This window comes from Nicotiana tomentosiformis, chromosome 4, assembly GCF_000390325.3.
Source record: "Nicotiana tomentosiformis chromosome 4, ASM39032v3, whole genome shotgun sequence".
Lineage (NCBI taxonomy): Eukaryota > Viridiplantae > Streptophyta > Magnoliopsida > Solanales > Solanaceae > Nicotiana > Nicotiana tomentosiformis.
In genome coordinates, this window is record NC_090815.1 from 85022116 (window position 1) to 85034524 (window position 12409).

The window sequence follows — 12409 nt, forward strand, 5'->3', positions numbered from 1 at the left end:
TTTTATTACGAAAAATGTCCATGTTTTGGTATTTACCCGCTAAATACATTTTAGTTACAAAATATATACAATCCACATTTAAAGGCTCCCAATCCATTATTTGTGCTTTCAATCAAGGGATTTAGTTACACCATTTTTTTTTCTCTTCTCTCTCCCCTCTTCTCTCTAAACAAATGCAATTTAGATTTTTTTTTTTCCTATGTGTATTCAGTATTTTATTTTCCAATATTTCAGTGGTGATCGAAATCTAAAATTCTGGAAAGGAGCAAAGGGATGGGCTTAGCCAGTCAGCCACGTTACCTCACAAATTTGGAAGCTTCCCTTTATCTACCAAACTAAATACGATCAAAAAAATCAAAACTTTAATCATTTCACTCACCTCATCCTATCTTTCTCTGTATATATTCCAACTTCTCAGGTCCACTCTATACCTCTTGCTTTTGATTATAATATCTTATTACTAACAACTCTACAAATAAAAAGTGGCTCTTCCTCCCTAAATATTTTCGATACAGATAGTGTATGAAATTCAATGCACTGAGTATTCACATTAGCCAGTAAAATCTCTCCAAATGGAAGTGATTCAAGTTGCTACCAGAAAGTCATGGGTGGTGCTTTGAATTGCATGTGACACTATAACTTATCTACAACTTTCATACATTATTTCTACCTAGTTAAATACAACTACAATATCATACAACTTACATATAATTTTTATGCAAATTTTATACAATATGTCTTTTGTATATTTTGTATCTGATTTATACATAGTAAAAATAAATTTTATACAACTAATTATATATTATACAACTTATCTACAACTTTCATATATTTTTTCTTCCCGGTTATATACAACTACAATACCATACCACTTAAATATAATTTTTATACAAATTTTATACAATATGTCTTTTGTATATTTTGTATCTGATTTATACATAGTAAAAATAAATTTCATACAACTAATTATATATTATACAACTTATCTACAACTTTCATACATTATTTCTACCCTGTTATATAAAACTACAATATTATACGACTTAAATATAATTTTTATACAATATTGTTCAACTTTCATACAATATTTAAATAAAAAAATATATATAAACAACATAATACAACTTTTCTACAATTTTACTACAACTTTACTACAATTTCGTAAGTATAATGCATGCCATGTCGTCTTCTTCTTCTTCTTCTTCTTCTTCTTCTTCTTCTTCTTCTTCTTCTTCTTCGACGAGTTTCAATCTGAAAATTCAGCCAAAATCAAGTCTAATCTTTACCAAAACACCCTCAAAATTGAGATATAAACTCCAAATAATATTCTCAATTGTTTGCAACAACACCCAATCCAAATAAATAATGATTTTTGAAAACCCAAATTCGAATTCAAAGTTTCAAAACTTTTTAATGGCTGTTAATGGTGGAGAATCAAATACTTTCAAATTGAACACCAATTGTGCAACATTACTAGAATTTGAACACCAATTGTGCAACACCTTCAGCTCTACATTATTGAAATTTCAGTAAGTATGGAACTGCTGCTCTCTTTTCCTTTGCTCTTCGTTGTGCTTGTGTATTCTTTCAGAGTCAAAAATATTATAGGGCAGAGTACAGAAGGGACTCACTATGCTACAAGGAAAGACAATAGAATGAAGAAAGGACGAATCAAACCCAGTTTCATCAAGGCAACAACCTAGAAGTTTCAACACGGGTCCCTTTTCGCAGAATTAAATTAAAATAATTGGTAAATTTGTATATTGGAGGGAGAGAGAATAAGGATGTGAAATAATTGATTCCTAATATAAAGGGATACTCATTTAATTCCTAAAGTGTATATAATTGGTAAATTTGTATATAGGATGTAATTAAATTGAAACTTGAGTAGGGAATAAAATTTCAAATAGTGTATAGAAATGTAAAAATTCCTAGTTACATATACAAGGATGCATAAAGATACCGCGAGAGTTCATGTGCTCCCTTTCGGCCCAAGCAAAGCTTTGCCCTTGCATGCTAAGAAAATTTAATAATATTAACTGTGTATAATTAATGTATAATTTTTGAATAAAAATAACTAGCGAATGTATATTATATATATAATTGTGTATATTCAATGTATACGGACTATAAAAAGTAAATATAAAAAATTTGGCCAGCTATTTGTGTAACAATCCCGAAAAAAAAATGTTACAGTTCTCATTTAATTGGTTGCAAGATTGGGTCCATTTGAAACTTGTTCAGCTGGAATTGCTATGAAAAAAATGAATCATTTAAGTGTGTCTCTCTACGTTGATAAAATTGTTCTATTTCTCATAATTTAGGGGTATTTCTTATCCGTTATCCTTTGTGTATTTTTTTAACCTTTACCCTTTAGAAAAGTATGAGATAGACAAATCCCCTCTAGAAAAGACAGCACGGGAACATGAGTCGTGATTTATTTGCAAATTCCACAAATGAATAGTTAAATGTATCGTGTTTAGATGATTGATGAACCAAAAGTACAATCATGCATGGCCGGTATAGCAGAGAGACTAAAGCAAATTAATTTTCGCGTCCAATATAGCACTTAGTTTTAATATATAACCAAGTATAAAAATTTAATGAGCAGATGGAAAATATATAAATTAAGGTGCGAAAGAAATAGAGTAAGAGACTTCACAGGCAATTAATAAAGACATAAACAAACTTATATAGTATATTGACAACAAACAGAAAAGCCACGTCACAGCAGCAACACACAAACCTAAGAACTGATCATGATCTGTTCCATGGTTGTAGTTTTATTGTTATTAATTACAATAACTTTTAGAAAACACACTAAATACAGATACACAATGCAGTTTTTGGAGTGGGATTATCTTTAACAATTGCAAGGGTCACAGGTGCAGTTTGATCCACACTTGCACCCATTTCCTCCTTCTGCTGCTTTCTCTCCTGATTCCACAAAGCTGCAATATATATTTCAAGTAATCTTTTTAAGTATTGTAGTCTGAGTTTAATTTAATTAATTCTATACACTAAGCAACAGGGACAGAGGTAGAAGCCACAAGTTTTGTCTAACCTAATAGCTTTTGTTCAAACCATGGTCGCATTTATAGGAGAGATTATGGGGCAAGTGAACTCATGGTCTCTTATCAAAATTAGATATTTTCTAAAATTAGTATAATATTAACTGTTGGCACTCATACTCCAAGAAGGTTGAATGGTACACTTGGTTAAAGGTTGAGTTATTTACCAAGAGGAAAAATGAATTCCCGCTTAAAACATTTATTCCTCCTTATTGTTAGTAATGCACCCATGTACTGAAAATTCTAGATCCGACTATGACTCAAATAATGTATTTGTGTCAAGAAATTCATTAAAACTATACACATGTTAAAGGTATTAATATTTGAAGTCATCATTCTAAAATCCAAATGCCATCAAGTTGATATTGTGGCTCTGCTGAGCAGATAACTTTGTAGGTGTTTGGACATAAACATTGTAATTTTTGAAAAAAAGTAGTATTTGGAGTTAAATTGAAAAATTATATTTGGAATTTGAAATTATGTTTGGACATGTATTTTACTTGAAAAAATATTGCAATTTTGTGAGTGGAGAAAAAAAATTCTGAAAATTTTGATTTTGAAAAACTCATTTTCGAAATTTTTTCAAAAACTAGCAAAATTTCATGGACATAAACATTTTTGATTTATGGACAAACGGGGCCTAAGAAGATGCAGATAAATGAATTCAATAGCATTGAGAATAAGTCAAGCAATCTACAATAACATGTTAAATTATAAGCTAAAACCTCCTAATTTCAAATTTTAATAACTTTTTCGACCTTATTTTCACCTCAAACTACTAATATATCTAAACCAAAGGAAAAATAAAATTAGACGTACTTGTTCACGGGAGCAACACCCTCAATGGTGGTAAAGGTAGTGGACTTCTCCAAGTCTGGGTACATCCCACATCTACAATATCATAAAAACACAAGTCACAATTTTTTTTTACTATAACTTTAATCAAGTATTATACATACGAGACGACTCATCGGTATTTCAAATATTAAAGTTTAGATACTGAGAAGTAAATCAGTATTTGCAGATGAACTTTAGTATTTGCACATATTGACACAAAATCTATATTCAAAACACTTACCCTCCGCCACTGCCGCATTTGCAGCCAGATCCACAGCCACAGTTTCCTCCGCAGCAAGACATGTTTAATTTTCTTAATTTGTTATTGGGAGATTTGTTGAAAAAGAAAGTTTAATCACTAAAGCAAGTTCTTGTTGTAGTTGTGTTGAAAAGTGAATCATAGGGTGGGGTTTTTTATAGAGGGAAAAGGAGAACAAAATAGGTAATTGTTTGCGTGACAAGTTGACAAAATCATGGTAGAATTTGTAAATTAGTATTTAATAATGTCTGAAATATCTCTTTAGAGGAGAAAGGCATGAAGCTAGTTGCCATTGAGTTTATTTTATTTTTTTAGTCTTAATCTTAATTAAGGAAATGAGAATTGATCATCCTACAATAGTTGACATTTCTAACGTATTGATTAAATTATGTAAAGGATAAAGTAAACGTGTATCCCTTAATTAATTTTGGATGCAATAACTATTAATTAGTCCTTTAGCTACGTTTACGAATAAATATGACTTTCAACATAGTAATGTTTGGGATTCAGTTAGGTACCGTTATATGTTCTTTTATGTTCGTTAAATACATGCTAATGTTGAAGAGCATTTTAGTTATTTTAATTAAAATTATAAGGATTTATAGGAATTCGGATTATCTTTTTAAGGTGAAATTTTCAACTCTCAACAACGACATAATCTAGGATTTATAGACTTTTCTCGCTCTAACCTATTAAAAACATTATCCGATTGGTATCTTTTTTTGGGAAACTTGTCCAAAGTGACTTTTTAACATATTTTTATCTGATGCTATTTGTGTTTGAATAGGATAGACCAATTATTTTATTCGATTGATTAATTGCTCAAAGGCATCAACAAGAACATATCAATTTTCTGTCTCAATCATATTCCAAAGTATTGCGTTTTAGAGTTTTTAGAATCTTGAAATTTACTCAAAAAACAACGAGAAAGCGTCTTTGTCATATTCTTCAATATCATCTCATTTGATAGCAGTAGAAACTTAACAAAGAGTTTCTAGATTTTAACGATTACAGAAACCTAAACGAATTATTAATTTGACATAATTATTCAGTGATTGTTATTACCATCAAATACTTAAAAAATATAACAAAGTGACCTTACTACTTCAGCTATTTGTCGCTTCGATCCAATAACAAAAATACTTACAAGAGCTTGAACACAAAATAGTAGGGGGATTTGCAGTCGTACCCTATATTTGTATCACCTTTTAATTTGTACCCTATTTTTTAAAATTATTGATTTGGTAGCCATCTCATAAAAAACCGTAATAATATGACAATTACACCCCTGGCAAAAGATATAAAACGATCTCCTTCTCTCCTCTCAACAACTTTATAAAAAAATCAGAAATTTGTCCAGATTCATTTTCAGAATCACACTTGCATGAAGTTGTTTCACCTTGAAGCTAAAACTTCATGCTAATGCATGCTGAAATTATTTATCATGCAGTCTACAGTTTTGTCATGAATTTTATCCGAAACTTCAGTCTAAACATGCTGAAATTATTTAGTTCATTTGATTAAACTTCAGACTAAACATGCTGAAGTTATCTAGTTCATTTACTAAAATTTCAGACTAAACATGCTTAAGTTATTTAGTTCATTTGCTAACACTTCAGACCAAACATGCTTAAGTTATTTAGTTCATTTGCTAAAACTTCAGAGTAAACATGCTTAAGTTTTTTAATTCAATTGCTAAAATTTCAGACTAAACATGCTTAAGTTGTTGTCTTGTAGTATGTAATTTTCTAATGAGTTTCTGTTAATGCATGCTTAAGTTATTTAGTTCATTTGCTAAAACTTCATATAAAATATGCTGAAGTTATTTAGTTCATTTGCTAAAACTTCAGACTAAATATGCTTAAGTTTTTTAGTTTATTTGCTAAAACTTCATACTAAACATGCTTAAGTTTTTGTCTTGCACTGTGTAATTTTCAAAAGAGTTTTTGCTAATGCATGCTGAAGTTATTTAGTTTATTTGCTAAAACTTCATACCAAAACATGTTGAAGTTTTATAACGCAGTCTACAGTTTTATCCGAAATTCAGTCTAAACAAGCTGAAATTTTTTAGTTTATTTGCTAAAATTTCAGCCTAAACATGCTTAAGTTTTTGTCATGCAGTTTGTCAATAGTCTTTTATTAAAGAAGGGCAAAATCGTCTTTTTAAAATACTTTTAACAAAAAAAATAGGTACGGATGCAAACGGAAAAACAAAACGGGTATAAGTTAAAAAGGGGCGACCAAATAGGGCGACCCATGCAATTTTTACAAAATAGTACGCATTAAAAAGAGGGGTAAAAGACTCTTGAGATGACTATGAGATGCCCATAATAGATTTCCTTTTTATACTTCTATTTTCAGCCATTCAAGATGGTATTTCATCAATCATCAATTCCCTTTTGCTTTTGGAGAATACATATCTTTTACGAAAGAAGAAGCATATCTTAAATGAGTTACTTACAAAAGGTGTTGTACGAAGAAAATTAAAAGAAAATAAGAAACAACAAAGAACAGGCTTGGAAGATAATGCACAAATAAACCTTTTGGGAAAATTTACTGGAAAAAAAGGTGGAGCAACTTAACTAGGAGGTCAAGATTGAAAAGTCATTCTTTAAGCCAGTGTTATTATAAGTCATTGCTTACATCAATGAAGCGATGCGACGTGAGGGTAATTGTTTCAGGAGTGAAGTCCAAGGGGAACACACAGAGATGGAGGATGGCAGAAGTGAAGTGAAATTATGAGCAAGCGACTCAATCATGTGCTCGAAAGAAGTGTGCTCTTCAAACGACGACACAGAAAGTTGCAATTTCCACCTCCCTGAATGACTAGAATTTTAGAGGGGTTTCAGTTGCACTAAGACTCAAAGTTGCAATTTTCAGCTCATTATAAACCCATCCTTCAGTTTTCTCAATCCCCTGCCTCATAAAAGTTTTAACTATAGCATCTTGCATAAAGCAGATTAGACTAAATTACTCTTCTACATCTGTCAGGTTAACATGCCAATCTCAAGGCAAGTAAACAAAGCACAGCTACTTTTTCAATTATGGTGTAAGAGTTTCTCTTTATTTTTCTTTCTATATTTGGGGATGTGGAGAATTCTAACTATACAAATAATTGGTTTTCTTTGTTTATTGAATTTTTGCTACAAAAAAGTACTTCAGGCATCCGACCAACGGATGAAGTAATTAGTCTTGGGACTGAAGCCGCAGGAATGGTTGGTTTTTGGTTCAAACTTTACTGGTAAATAGTTGATATCTTAAATTCAGGTTAGATATCTGATGTATTGGATGTCTAACTTTTATCATTTACCATTAAGTTAGTGAGTGTCTTGATTTCGTTGATAGTATCTTAATTGTTCCATTAAGTTAGTGAGTGTCTTGATTTCGTTGATAGTATCTTAATTGTTAATTCAGTCGGTGAGTATGTCTTGTGTATTTCAAACATGTCAAGTAAAAGATAATAGTGAAACCAAAGATCTTATGAAGAACCAAGGGACGAAATGCACAGCCAAGCAATGTTTTAACAGAGAAAAATTGAAGGAGAAAAAGAGCATGCAAGAGATGAATGATAATAAAATTGGACATAAAACTTCAATGTTTGAGAAAGAATAAGTTTGGGTTAACCATGGAGACCGCAAGCATCTTTGCAAAGTCGTTAAGTAGAGGACCTTCTGGCTAAATGACATATCCCTGTTTTACTCTGTAATCGTCCAAGTTTCCGAGGTTCCACACTATGAAAAAGTCAGTTCTGGTTCTATGATTTCATCACCTGCTAGCATGAGCGACAGCAAAATGCAAGAAATATCTAAAATTTATGCAAGTGATAGATTTAACCTCCAATCAAGATAATAAAGAGAAACTCAAGGCAGCTCAGCTTAGGTATTCAAAGAAGATAAAATAATCCATCTCCATCCAAACAAAAAAAAAAGGGGGGGGGGGGGGGGGATGCAACACACACGAAATTTGGCAAAAATGAATGTCTTCATCGAATAAACTATTTCTGTAAATTTTTCAAGAAGCCAAATCAAAACTAAATATAATTAGCAAATGAGTGATAGACACCCTGATACTTTGGCGTGAGAGCCGCTAAATATGCCGTTCCTAATGAATATATGACAACAAACTGCATAAAATGTAGACTGTTCAAACCTAGCATAGAAAAGATCTTCTAAACCATTCTAGAGCTAAGTGTTACGTCTTCCATTTATGTAGAAAATATTTATGCCATAGTTATTAACTTTAAAGTAGTCAATTCAATTACATGAATAATTCAACAATATGTATTAAACTCATTTTGCTTTTATTTAGTTTTACACAGAAGAACCCATGTTGTTTCTAAACCACATGGACATGGGGAACCTAGAATATTAAGAGAAGATCCCAATTTCTTTCGAGAATTTCATCAAACATGTACCAAACAATGATGTTTTAACTAAGGAGTAGGTATTAACAATACCAAATTAAAAGCGGCAAAAGAATGGACATAAACAAAAGTTACCTTCACTTAAAAGCATGGATTATCCACCCAGATCAGCACGAGTTGGAACCACAGGTGCAAGAAAATTCCCAAAAGGAGAATCAAAGATCCTAAAATTGCCAGTGCAGCCGTCTTGTTGTGCTTGAGCTAGTGCTGAATTCTTAGCCTGTTGTAGCCTGAGATTAGTGAAGCTGCTTGTTTGCTCTGCAATCACCACGCTAGAGGTTGCTGCTTTTCTCTTAGGTGGTGGAATGATAGCCCTGCATGGAGGTTCACCGTCAATTTTCCTTCGCTTCGGTTCAAAAGGCATGCTCCTCGCTTCTGTCAAATCTTAGCCCTACCAGGTCTCTAAATTTTGGGGCTAAGTGTACCAATAGCCATTTTTAGATCTGGTATTTATTATTCAGTATTAGGTCAAAACCGATTAGTCCGTCGTACGGACCGGTCGGTATGATAATACTTTGATCGAAGGGCGTTTTCGTAATATCAGGTTGAGGTCCGAAGTCAGGTCATCAAGTTTCGAGTTCTAGGACCGATCAGTGACAAGTTCGGTATCATTATCGAGCTCGTATCCAAATCGAACTACAGGGCGAAGTGAAATTATCGAGCCTAAGATGCATAGACCGACCGACACCGACCCCGAATCAATACTAGACTCCGAGTCGGAATCGAGCTCGAGTCAAGATCGAGGGCTCGAGTCAATACCGAGCTCGAGTTAATATCGAGCTCACAGACAAGAGCCGTTGCAACCACACTAGGGAAGAGAATCCTGGCAGGAATTAGAAAAAAACTAATTACTCATGGGTTTCCCACTATGTATTTTTTATTATATCTAAAGTAGGATCCCTCCACTATAAATGGATGATTGTTGTTTCTGTGAGGAGTACATTCACACATTGTAACAAAAGACTATTTCTTATATTTAAAGATCAATCATTTGAGCTCTCTTACTTCATCTTATCTAGTTCATTCATTATCCTCCTTTCAACCATTTTTATCTTTCGTTCTTATAGTCAAGGTTGGATACTTCTATTTCTCTTTTCGATTTGTATCAAGTTATACCACATACCCTTAGAACTACGTACAAACTCAACTCTATCCGATTTTCAGGGTAAACATTTTGGCGCCCACCGTGGGGCTGAGGATAACAGTGGTTGTTTGATACAAACCTGCAACACACACCGTTTTACGCTTGTCTTTTGAGAGTATCTTTAAATTCGGATTAGCAATGATAAACCCCCGATTAATGGCTTTACCTATCGACAATGAAGTCGGCCTTCAAGATGAAACCAACAACTTGACTCCTAGGGCCAGAAGGCCGCTTGTCGATGTCGTTGAAACTCGAGTCGAAGTACCACTAGACGTTAATTCGCATATGGCCCTTGAGATAAACCAACGTTCTGAACCTGAACATAACATTCATGGTGGTACTCGATCTGCAGCTCGAGACACCCATAACATTGAGGAAAATGGCATCGGCTTGCGTATGATTTTTGAAATGTTGCAAGCCAAACAGGTAGCGATAGCTCAGTTGCAGAGTCAAACCCAGCTACCGAGTAGGCCAGAGACCAGTCCACCTCGAGAAATTACCCACAGAACGGAGCCAGCTATAGTGAAGTCAAATGATGTAGTTGCGTGTCTTTAGATGTCCTTCTACTTCTTCCTTTATAGCTCGATGAGTCTTTTGTTTCCTTGTCTTCTGGGATTGTATAGCAGTAATTATTGGAGACCTTTCCTTGTGAGGCATGGACATCTAAGAGTGATACCCAAGGGTAGCCTCATGAATCTAGCTTGGAAGGGTAGCTAGATTCATCCTTAATCTTGACGAATTGCTTCCTCCATTTCTCCTTGATTAGAGCTTCCGCAAATTGTTCTAGATTTGGTCTCTAGCCGTGGTTAGCTCTCTTTCCATTCTTGCACGCTTGAGGATCTTTGACAAGGCTGATTGATTGACTTTCCTTCTTTGTTCTTTTGATTGATTGATTCTTTATCCATGTGAAGCAAAGTTCAAAATACATAGTCGTTAAGTATGATCTTATTTCCTTTCATCAACGTCGTTTCTCTCCGAATCTGTACATAATGAGATGTCATTAGTCAAGGCTTCTTTAGGTTATTGAACATTATTAAAATTCTAAACTTAACAATCTCCCCCTTTTCGATGATGACAATGATCTAAAAAGAGTTTGACTAATTTAGGAGGTACTTTCCTTTTTCGAGTGTACTTTTTCTCTCCCCTTGTCTTGGAGCTCTTCCTTATCTTTCTTGTTTGTTGCTCCCCCTGTCTTTGTACTCTTTTTTCTTCTCCCCATTTGACATCAATAAAAAAGAGCAAGAAGAACAATAGCTAATAATAGTACTAGTTAAGCAGGCAAAAAATATATACAACTAGCAGTTATACTGGGCATAGTCGACTGACATGCCCATCCATACACAACCAAAAGAAACAGTTTTAACATTCACCACATAAAACAAAAATTACAAAGATTGTCTAAACATCCCAGATACTTAATTCCTTCCAAGGAAATATTTTAGGGTGTTCATCACTTTGGTGCAGAAACTGTCATAGGAGGTATCAATATCTTTGGTGAATTTGGTCAGCTTCTCAGTTACATCCTGCATAACCCTGATTCCTTGCCTCTTTGTGGCTTGGAGAGGGATCCTTAGCTGATCCACATCTGCTCTAGTTTCCTTGGTTACTGCCTTTATCTTGTCCACTTGTTCCTGCATAGAGTTTAGCATTCCTTGATACCTGTAATGTTTTGCTGCATTAGCAATAGCTGATCTGAGGAAGAGGATTTGCTGGCTTTAGATTTAATACCTCCAGAGATGAGGGATGAATTCAGGTGCTTTGTCTTTCTTAAACCATGTTCCCTCAATCAAGGTATATCCCATCATGGCAAAGGCAGTCTTGTCATATGTGCTGGAGATGGTTTTAGGAGCATAGAGAGACAGATCCACTTTCATAACTTTCAAGATGTGAGAGATTAGTAAACCATAAGGTAAACTGTTCGTAGAAGATGAAACATCCCTGATGCTTTCAAGCATGAATTGACGTACCCAGGCATACCAATTAATGGCCTTCCCATTTACCAAAAAGTACAAAACAAACACATCTCTGAGAGACAAAGTACTAAGTGAACCAGTACGGGGTAGAAAAGTGGTAGAAATAATGTGGGTAGTACACCGTGTTCAAATTTCAAGATTTTTGGACCAATATCAGGGGGGGTTTCAGATAACACACTTTTGGCTTCGTCAAACGACACATCAAAATTATCTGGCCAAGAATGTTGCACAAAAAGACTATACCCAACAAACTTTGTTGCAAAGATTTTTTCAAACTGATAAGCGTCAAGAATAATACGAGTTCCTAAAACCATAGATTCTAGATCATCTTTAACATTCACAAACAGATTTGCATACAACATACGCATATGCTTTTCATAGATAGTATCACCAACAATAGCAAATAGAGAGACAAGTTTCTGAGTTTCGAACATAGAGATAACATCACAGTGAGAATTTTGCATAAATTTCAAACTTACAATACCGACCAAAAGCAATCGACTTTCCTTTGAAAGCAATAAACCTAGATTTCTCTTTGGGGCCATAGAAATTCATCTTGTCTTCTGGGTCAAACTCTATACATTCTGTTTTCCCTCTTTTCTAAGAAGACTATTTGAGGATGGACTCCATGGGATGTTTTCCTGCCCTCTTTTGGGAGATGAGAATATCTTCTTGAGAATCAATAGAATCATCCTGGGTCAA

The 12409-nt window shown here is 33.8% G+C and overlaps 1 long non-coding RNA gene across 1 annotated transcript; it reads right to left on the reverse strand.

Moving 5' to 3' along the window:
- Positions 1–7631: 7631 nt before the first annotated feature.
- LOC104085108 (uncharacterized) lies at positions 7632–9007 on the reverse strand. Its single transcript, XR_683767.4, has 2 exons — positions 8666–9007; positions 7632–7936 (listed from the first exon to the last, which is right to left on the reverse strand). It is a non-coding gene; the product is annotated as an uncharacterized lncRNA (long non-coding RNA).
- Positions 9008–12409: the final 3402 nt, after the last annotated feature.